Raw genomic sequence first — 9,772 nt, 5'->3', positions numbered from 1 at the left:
GATGAATGCACAACTATATAATGGTACTGTGAACAATTGAATGTATGCTTTGTATGACTGCATGGTATGTGAATATATCTCAATAAAAATGAATTTAAAAAAAATGATGCATGTTGTGATAGTTTTTTGGGCCCAATTTCTATGATACTGCTATTTCTCCTTATTATAAATCTCTAGTATCCTATGAATTTTGAGTTGCTACTGAAGCCTTTCCCATATTAATTAAATTTGCTCTAAAATAAAATATCTGTCATGCTATTAAATATGAATTTCTGCTGAAGTCTTTTTTAAGTTCAAGGTATTCAAAAGGTTTTAATGAGTATGAATTCTCTGGTATCTAACATAGCATGACTTCTGTTCAAGAATCTTCCCATATTCACTACAAATTTTTTTTCACCTGTATTCGTTCTTATATGTACAGCAGGGAATGAAAATTGAGAGAAGGCTCTTCTACATATTTTACATTTATAATAGTTACTACCTGTATGAGTTCTCATATGTATAATATATGGTGTGATTCTAGAGAAGGCTTTGCCACCCTTAGTACAGTGGTATAGGAAGTTTCTACTATATAAATGTTGTACTATTTAATGAGGAATAACATCTGCCTGAAGGTTGTTACACATTCTTTACATTTAAGTGTGTCTCTCAAATATGAACTTTCTCCTGCCCAATGAAATCTGAATAGCCACCAAAGTTTTTTTTCCATTTCCTTACATGCAAAGCCCTTATCACTAGCTGACTTCTCTGGGGTCTAGTGAGGCTTGACTTCTGAATGAAAGCTTTGTCATACCCAATACATTCATAAGATTTCTCTCTTATATGGATTATCTGATGGATGATGAGGCTTTCCTGTTGGCTGAAAATGTTCCCATTGATTATATTCACAGGGTTTCTTTCCCATATGGATGTTCTGATTTGTAATGAGGTATTGCTTCTAATTGAAGATACTTCCACACTGATTACATTCAAAGGGTTTCTTTCTGGCATGCATTTTCTCATGTGCTGAGAGATTTGATTTGGTTCTGAAAGGTTTCCCACCTTCCTTACAGCAATAAGGTTTCTCTCCAGGACAACTTTTTTTTTGGAGTCTAGTGAGTTATGACATCTGAATAGAAACCTCCTCACATTCATAACTATCCCTTAGAATGGGGACGAAGTTTTCCATGCTGGCTGAAGACCTTTCCACATTGACACTTTCATATGATCCCCTCATATGAATTTTTTTAAAATTCAGTTTTATTGAGATGTATTCACGTACCATACAATCATCCATGGTGTACAAGCAACTGTTCACAGTGCCATCATACAACTGTGCATTCATCACCCCAATCTATTTTTGAAAAATTTCCTTATACCAGAAAGAATCAGAGAAAGAATTAAAAATAAAAATAAAAAAGAACATCCAAATCATCTCCCCCATCCCACCCTATTTTTCATTTAGTTTTTGTCCCCCTTTTTCCACTCATCCATCCGTACACTGGATAAAGGGAGTGCAATCCACAAGGTTTTCACAATCACACTGTCATCCCTTGTAATCTACATCGTTATACAATCATCTTCAACCGTCAAGGCTACTAGGTTGGAGTTTGGTAGTTTCAGGTATTTACCTCTAACTATTTCAATACATTAAAACCTAAAATGGGTTATCTATATAGTGTGTAAGAATGTCCACCAGAGTGACCTCTCGACTCCATTTGGAATCTCTCAGCCACTGAAGCTTTATTTCATTTCATTTCACATCTCCTCTTTTGGTCAAGATGTTCTCAATCCCACGACGCCAGGTCCAGATTCATCCCCGGGAGTCATATCCTGCGTTGCCATGGAGATTTACACCCCTGGGAGTCAGGTCCCATGTAGGGGGAGGGCAGTGAGATCACCTGCCGAGGTGGCTTAGCTAGAGAGAGAGAGGGCCACATCTGAGCAACAAAGAGGCACTCAGGGGGAGACTCTTAGGCACAACTATAAGCAGGTTTAGCCTCTCCTTTGCGGTAACGAGCTTCATAAGGGCAAGTCCCAAGACAGAGGGCTCAGCACATCAAGCTGTCAGTCCCCAGGGTTTGTGAGAACATCAGCAACAATCCAGGTGAGGAAGTCCAACACCTCCGCATCCTACCCCAGCTCCTCAGGGCGGTCCCAAATATGTATTTTCATTCTCCGCCCAAATTACCTTGGGATGTGTGACAGTTTGAATGTATTATGTCCCCCAGAAAAAGCCATATTCTTTGATGCAATCTCGTGGGGCAGACATATTAGTGGGGATTAAGTTGGAACATTTGGATTAGGTTGTTTGCATGGAAATGTGCCCCATCCAACTGTAGGTGTTCTAATTTGCTAATGTTGCTGGAATGCAAAACACCAGAGATGGATTGGCTTTTATAAAAGGGGGTTTATTTCACTACATGGTTACAGTCTTAAGGCCATAAAGTGTCCAAGGTAACACATCAGCAATTGGGTACCTTCACTGGAGGATGGCCAATGGCATCTGGAAAACCTCTGTTAGCTGGGAAGGCATGTGGATGGCATCTGCTGCAAAGTTCCGGGTTCAAAATGGCTTTCTCCCAGGACATTCCTCTCTAGGCTGCAGTTCCTCAAAAATGTCACTCTCAGTTGGCCCTTGGGGCGTTTGTCCTCTCTTAGCTTCTCAGGAGCAAAAGTCTGCTTTCAATGGCTGTCTTTAAACTGTCTCTCATCTGCAGTTCCTGTGCTTCTTTCAAAGTGTCCCTCTTGGCTGTAGCTCCTCTTCAAAACATCACTCACAGCTGCACTGCATTCCTTTTGTTTGTCAGCTCATTTATATGGCTCCATCGATCTAGACCCACCCTGAATGGGTGGGGCCACACCTCCATGGAAATTATCTCATCAGAGTTATCACCCACAGGTGGGTGGGGCATATTCCACGGAAACACTCAAAGAATTACAATCTAATTAACACTGATAGTTCTGCCCACACAAGATTACATCAAAGATAATGGTGTTTGGGGGACATAATACATTCAAACCAGCACAGTAGGTGATAACTCTGATGAGATATTTCCATGGAGGCATGGCCCCACCCATTCAGGGTGGGCCTTGATCAGTAGAGCCATATAAATGGGCTGACAAACAAAAGGAATGCAGTGCAGCTGTGAGTGATGTTTTGAAGAGGAGCTACAGCCAAGAGGGACACTTTGAAGAACGCACTGGAACTGAGAGAGGAGCTTCAGCTTACAGAGACATTTTGGAGAAGGCCTTCGAAAGCAGACTTTTGCTCTGGAGAGGCTGAGAGGATAAATGCCCCAAGAGCAACTAAGAGTGACATTTTTGAGGAGCTGAAGGCTAGAGAGGAACGTCCTGGGAGAAAGCCATTTTGAAACCAGAACTTTGGAGCAGATGCCAGCTACGTGCCTTCCCAGCTAACAGAGGTTTTCCGGAAGCCATTGGCCATCCTCCAGTGAAGGTACCCGATTGCTGATGCATTACCTTGGACACTTTATGGTCTTAAGACTGTAATTGTATAACCAAATAAACCCCTTTATAAAAGCCAATACATTTCTGGTGTTTTGCATCCCAGCAGCATTAGCAAACTAGAACAGGATGTGTTGCTGTTTCACTCTAACCTGTACAGACCTACCATAGCACTTCCTATTCAAAGTCCCATGTAATTGTGGTGTTTGAACAAACTGACTGTAGAAGTTATATTGTTTATTAAATACAGATCCTATACCAAGTAAACATTTCTTCCTTTGGTCTCACATGGATGTTGAAGTTTTAACACACAGTCAGTTTCAACCTTTACTCTTTGGCCCTATTTGCCCTAGTCTTAACCAGATCTGCTTCATTCATATATTTAATTGAAGTCTGGGCTCTTTTTCAGCTTTTTTTTTTTCTTCTTCTTCTTGTAACAGTGGCTGTATGTGTTAATACTGACATTCAACCCATATGAATTTTTAAATATAGAGTGAGGGATGAAATTCAAGAGAACCCTTGGAATAAAAGAGAGAGAGAGAAAACACTTGACTACACTCAGCATTTTCATGTTTTTCTCTCCAGTATCCATTTTTTCATGATCTGTGAGGTATTGCTGAGGCTAAAGCTTTTTCCATATTTGTTACACATGATTTTCTCTTCAACATGAATTTTTTCATGCTGAAGGAGACTTGGTTTGGTTGGAGGCTTTCCAACATTCTTTACATGCTGGTTTCTTTTCTGTATTAATTCTCAGGAATCTGTTGACATTACATTTCCAGGAGATTTTTCTCACACTGAGTACCCTTAAATGAGATCATTACAAATGGGATAAACCATACCATGCTCAGTATATTAATCATAATTGTTCCTTACATTGCTTCTTTCATATTGAAATCTAAATTATGGTCCAGATCTTACAAACTGAGTTGCATTCACAGAGAAGTTTCTTTGAACTATCATTGCTTGGTGGAAAGAACTTTTTCATTTTGTACAGTTTCTTTTTCTTGTCTGTATTTTCATGGAGAAAGATGCAACTAAATTCCCAGACTTCTTCCAGACATCACTTTATTTACAATTCTTTCTCCATTATCCATGATGGTTTAAAGATGACATCAGTTTTGTGATTTTAAAATCGCTGGGATTCTGGGCCACAAACCAAAGCAAATAGCCTTAACAGCAAGTTCTTTTGCAATTCTCTTTTATATTAAAAATAAATGATGGTCATTTTGTGTACCATTCCATAATACATGTCTGATTTTATATAAAAATCACATTTAAAAATATTTACCTGCTCAATTCCCTAGCCCTTTCCTTTCAAATCTTCAAAAACACTTTGTACTGGTTTGTATATATTATGTCCCCTCAAACGCCATTATCTTTGATGTAATCTTGTGTGGGCAGACATATCAGTGTTAATTAGATTGTAATTCTTTGAGTGTTTCCATGGAGATGTGCCCCACTCAACTGTGGGCGATAACTCTGCATAATTTCCTTGGAGATGTGGCCCCGCCCATTCAGCATGGGTCTTGATTAGTTTACTGGAGCACTATTAAGCTCAGACAGGAGTGAGCTTGCTACAGCCAAGAGGGACACTTTGAAGAATGCACAGGAGCAGAGAGAGGAGCTTCAGCGTACAGAGACATTTTGGAGGTGGCCTTTGAAAGCAGAATTTTGCTCCGGAGAAGCTAAGAGAGGACAAATGCCCCAAAAGCAACTGAGAGTGACATTTTGAAGAGAAGCTGAAGCCTAGAGAGGAACGTCCTGGGAGAAAGCCATTTTGAAACCAGAACTTTGGAGCAGATGCCAGCCATGTGCCTTCCCAGCTAACAGAGGTTTTCTGGACGCCATTGGCCATCCTCCAGTGAAGGCACCCGATTGTTGATGCATTGCCTTGGACATTTTATGGCCTTAAGACTGTAACTGTGTAACCAAATAAACCCCCTTTCATAAAAGCCAATCCATTTCTGGTGTTTTGCATCCTGGCAGCATTAGCAAACTAGAACACACTTTTATCTCATACATGCTCATAATCCCAGCCACCCCTCTCCTTGGCTTCTTTCTGAACCGCCCCAACCTAAATCTAAAGCTCTGAACAAGACTCTGATCTGGTCACAGACTTCCTGATTTTTCCTCTTCAGCCACCCTGTTCTAATATCAGACTTCTACTCTGTCATTCTCTGTCAGCACAATGCAGACCTGAAGTCATATGACTCACCTTTTTCCCTTTTTTGGACTAATGTCTTATCTTATTGTTTTGAAACAATTTCAGATCTGCAGAGAAGTTGCCAAAAGAGTACAAGAATTCCCATATACCTGTCATGCAGACTCCCCCATGTTAACATTTTAACCATGTTTGCTTTTTCATTCTCTTTCTTTGTGTGTGTGTGTATACTGTCTATAGATAGATCAGATTATACTTATGTTTATTTTTCTGAACTGTTCGAATGTATATTCAAATATATTTGTATATATCACCCCTTTACTCCATATAGATTTCCTAAAAACTAGGACATCCTTTCATATAACACAGTAAGTACAATGATCAAAATCAGGATATTAACATTTATGCAGTATTATTATCTAATCTACAGATCCTACTCCAATGCAACCAAATATCCCACAAACATTCTTTGTAACTAACAACAAAAACAAAAAAAAAAATGTTTTTTCCTGGTCCAGGAACCAGCCTGGGCTCACATATTGCACTGAGTTATTGTGTGATTTAGTGACTGTGTGTCTTTAGTCTCCTTTGATCTGGAACATTCCCTCAGACTTTCCTTGTCTTTCATGACCTTGATTTTTTTGAGGAGTACAAGCCAGCTATTTTGTAGAATTCCCCTCAATTTGGGCTTGCTTAAATTCAGGTTATTTTTGCTAGCCGTATCAACAAGTGCAGTGGAGTCCTTCTCTGTGCATCACACAAGGAGGCATACAATATCTGTTTTCCTCGTCCCGAAGATATTAACTTTAATTAAATTAAAAGATTGATCGAGATGGTAGCTGCCAGATTTCTCCACTATAAAGTTACTACTTTCCTCTTTGTAATGAATAAGGATCTTTTGCAGAGATATGTTGAGACCCTGTTGATATCAAACTTTCGCTCATTAATTTTCACATCCATTGATGATTCTTGCTTGATGCAATTTACTAATTGTTATGGTTGTTGCCAAATGATACTTTTCCTTTTTTTTTTTTAAAGCTCTCTTTTTACTTTGATTAGTTTGCTTTCTTCTGTCATTGCAAACTTTCCCTTCTTCTCCACTGACTTGGTTTTTCACCTTTCTACATACTGAACTCTCTTGCTATCTCTGTGATGCATTAAAAAAAGTCTGTAAAAATAATGTACAGCATTTTGGTTGTTTTTATTGGGCTGTCTTATCTGTTAACCCATTGGCGACAGACGTCACTCTTCACCTCCCATTTTTTCTTCAGGGTTCCCAACCCTCCCGGAAGCTGCTATTGTCAGTTATCAGCTACCTCCACCTCCATCTTTCCAGATCCAAAGGTTGCCTGCATTTCTCTCTCTTTACTTGGCAGCAACATTTGCTAAGGTGGCCACTCCATCCTTCTGGAAACACTTTCTTCCCTTGGCTTCTCTGACACCACCATCCCCTGGTTCTCCTCCTGTTCCACTGACCTCAGTCTCTTTGATGGCTCCACTCTTGCCTCTCACCTCTAAATTCAGGAGCTCCCAAGAGCTTAATCCTGAACCCTCTGGACTCTCTCCCTATATTCTCTCACTAAGTGACCTAATCTAATCTTATGTATTTAAATTCAATATATAATTGGATAAATCCTAAAACTAGTCCTGGTCTCCCCTTTGATTTCCAACCAATTATAAAGTATGACTTTGTAAAAGATATTTCAGAAACTTAACATGACCACAAGACAACTCAATGTTCTAACTATTTCTCTCCCAGTTAAGGCACCAGCATTACTTGGCCACTCAGGCCTCAACTTTAGAAATCATTCTTGATCACTCTCTTGCCATCACCAGCAACCCCTACCCTGTCCTACAACTTATCCATTTGCAAGACCTGTGGCTTTACCTCCAAAATATATCTGGTGTCCATACTCTTTTCCACCACTCCCCATTTATCACTCCTATTTTAGTCAAGAACACCATTGTTTCTTGCAGAGAGCATATGGCAACATACGACTTACTAGCTTGTCTCTCAATCCTATCCTACTCAATATATTCCCTGGAGCAGCCAGAGTCACCTTAAAAATATCTATCTCTATCTCTATCTCTATCTCTATCTCTATCTCTATCTATATCTCCTGACACTCCCCTGCTTTTAACCTCCAATGGCTTTAAATTGAACTTAAAATACAAACTTCATACCTCAGCCTTCACGGCTCTATATGATCTGGCCCCTGTCTTTCCCCTAAGTTTTCTTGTATCACTATACCCCCAGCCCTATGTTCCACCAACCCTGACCTTTTTACTCTTCTTTCATGTGCTAGAATTGAAGCTTCCACAAAGGCATGGATTTTTATGTGCTGCATATTTTCCTTTGTCTATAATGTTCACCGATGAATCCCAAAGCACCTGGGACAGTGCCTGGCAAATAGTAAGCACCCAATGATTATTTATTCAGTGGAAGAATATGTGCATGCTGTTTATTTTTTTTACCTCATGGTCTTTACATTTGTTGTTCCTTCGGAATAAAATCAGCATGGCTGGTTTTTTTGTCCCCCCCATCATTCAAGTCTCAGCTCAAATGTTAGTATCTCAGAGAGGAGATCTTTAACATTGTAATTTAATAGCTAGCCTTCTCCTTCCCTTTACCTTGGCATGCTTTATTTTCGGCATGACACTTACTACAAGCAGGAATTACCTTAGTTATTAATTTATCTTCTGTGATTCCACTAGAACATAAGCTCCATAATAGAGGGACTTTTTGGTTCTCATCTGTGCTGGTTTGAATGTATTATGTCCCCCAGAAAAAGCCATATTCTTTGATGCAGTCTTGTGGGGCAGACATATTAGTGAGGATTAAGTTGGAACGTTTGGATTAGGTTGTTGGCATGGAAATGTGCCCCACCCAACTGTAGGTGATAACACTGATGAGACATGTTCATGGAGGTGTGGTCCCACCCATTCAGGTTTGGCTTTCATCAGTGGAACCACAGAAATGAGTCGACAAACAGAAGAAACTCAGTGCAGCTGAGAGTGACATTTTGAAGAGCAGCTACAGCCAAGAGGGACACTTTGAGGAATGCACAGGAGCTGAGAGAGGAACTGCAGTTTACCAAGACATTTTGGAGGTGGCTTTTGAAAGCAGACTTTTGCTCTGGAGATGCTAAGAGAGATAAACACCCCAAGAGCAACTGAGGGTGACATTTTGGAAAGAAGCTGAAGCCTAGAGAGGAAAGTCTTGGGAGAAAGCCATTTTGAAACCAGAACTTTGGAGCACATGCCAGCCATGTGCCTTCCTGGCTAACAGAGGTTGTCTGAGCACCTCCAGTGAAGTTACCCAATTGTTGATGCATTACCTTGGACACTTTATGGCCTTAAGACTGTAACTGTGTAACCAAATAACCCCCCTTTTATAAAAGCCAATCCATTTCTGGTGTTTTGCATTCCAGCAGCATTAGCAAACTAGAACATCATCCTGTCCCAGAGTTTGGAATAGTGAGTGGTACACAGCACGTGTTCAGCAAATACTTGTACACCAAAAATGAGGAATTTTACTGTGTGTAAGTTAAAAAATTAAAAGTCCACATTAAACAAACAAAAACCATATTCTTGTTTTTTTATGTTAAATCTCAAAAGGTGAGGAATTTTTCCCAGAGGCCAAGAGATATAAGGAGTGGCAGCTTCCCCCCGCCCTTTTTTTTAATTAAGTTCAGTTTTATTGAGATATATTCACATACCATACAATCATCCATGGTGTATAATCAACTGTTCACAGTACCATAATATAATTGTGCATTCATCACCCCAATGTATTTTTGTACATTTTCCTTATACCAGAAAGAATCAGAATAAGAATAAAAAATAAAAGTTGAAAAGAACACTCAAATCATCCCCCCATCCCACCCTATTTTCATTTAGTTTTTGTCCCCATTTTTCTACTCATCCATCCAGACTCTGTATAAGAGTGTGATCCACAAGGTTTTCACAATCACACTGCCACCCCTTGTAAGCTATATTGTAATACAATCGTCTTTAAGACTCAAGTCTACTGGGTTGCAGTTTGATAGTTTCAGGTATTTACTTCTAGCTATTCCAATACATTAAAACCTAAAAAGTGTTATCCATATAGTGCGTAAGAATGTCCACCAGAGTGACCTCTCAACTCCATTTGAAATCTCT

The sequence above is a fragment of the Choloepus didactylus genome, chromosome 6, assembly GCF_015220235.1.
Source record: "Choloepus didactylus isolate mChoDid1 chromosome 6, mChoDid1.pri, whole genome shotgun sequence".
Lineage (NCBI taxonomy): Eukaryota > Metazoa > Chordata > Mammalia > Pilosa > Megalonychidae > Choloepus > Choloepus didactylus.
Note: the sequence above shows the minus strand (reverse complement) of the source record.